General features: G+C 40.4%; 1 protein-coding gene across 2 annotated transcripts in view; it reads left to right on the top strand.

Annotated features, from left to right (window-relative positions):
- The window catches only part of LOC109511273 (uncharacterized), a 30,965-nt gene that overhangs the window by 23,741 nt on the left and 6,096 nt on the right, over positions 1 to 1,128 (top strand). The window lies entirely within an intron of this gene.

The raw sequence follows: 1,128 nt of genomic DNA, 5'->3' as shown, positions 1-1,128 counted from the left end.
GGGAAGATTAAAAAAAAAAAAAACTGCCCGACCTACCGACCCTATGCTGACATTTCATGTTACCAGAAACACACGACTTTTTTTTCTACTCCTAATCTATATGAATACTGTATGTGATCAACACCATGCATCTAGCATGTACACAATTATAAATCAATGTGACATAAATTGATTGTTTCAGTCCTTCAACTTTTTTTCGACACAAACGACCTTCCGAGAGGAATTGTGGGCCATTTCATGTTCCGCAATGAAGAAAAAAAAAAAAGACTAAGTGTTAAGAACATGGAACAGTCAGGTGTGGGAAGAACATGACAAATTTCTTCTCCAAGATGAATAATGCTGCTATTGCTTACATTGTGAGAGTGTTCAGTGTCACAGACTGCGCACTGCACTTGATTTAGATTAATGTTCAAACATGGGTACATTCATTGTAATTAATCAGAATCAGAATCATCTTTATTGGCCAAGTATGTAGAACACACAAGGAATTTGTCTCCGGTATAACACGCGGCATTAGTATCATCATAAACAAGGACATGACAAATAAGTATGGAAGGACATTTCGTAATGTAAGTGAACCGTAGTGCGTTGGTACCACCCAGTGACAACTGTGAGACGATGTGCAAAGTATCAAGCAGAGCTAAAGTGATCAGTGGTAGAATACAATACTATGACAGTTGTACAGTTGGTGCAGAAAATCATTGAACCATTTTAAAGTGACCAGTAGCAGTATTTGTTGTACAAGAAGTGTGCAATTGTGTAGATGTCCTTGAGCGCTTTAAAGCAGGGGTCCCCAACCCGCGGACTGGTACCGGTCCGCCGGGCATTTGGTACCGGGCCGCACAGAAAGAACTTGCCTTAATTCCGTTTTATTTATTTCGGAATACGAAAGATGTTTTATTTTGAAAAACTACCGGATTCTCCGTTACATCCGTCTGTGTGACGCTTGACACACTTCAAGCCGCGCTTCTCCTTCACGTGACCGATTACTTCAAAACAAAACGCAGAAGCTCGCAAAATGAGTAAAAAAAAACTGCTGGAGATCGCAAATCACGGCGGCCTTAAAAGTACGTTCGAGACAACTGGATTAAAGTTATGGCTGAATACTCTGAGATCGCCACAATAGCA

Source organism: Hippocampus comes, unplaced genomic scaffold, assembly GCF_001891065.2.
Source record: "Hippocampus comes isolate QL1 unplaced genomic scaffold, H_comes_QL1_v1.1 scaffold7, whole genome shotgun sequence".
Lineage (NCBI taxonomy): Eukaryota > Metazoa > Chordata > Actinopteri > Syngnathiformes > Syngnathidae > Hippocampus > Hippocampus comes.
The sequence above is the reverse complement of the archived record's forward strand: the minus strand, read 5'-3'. Positions and strand labels throughout refer to the sequence as shown.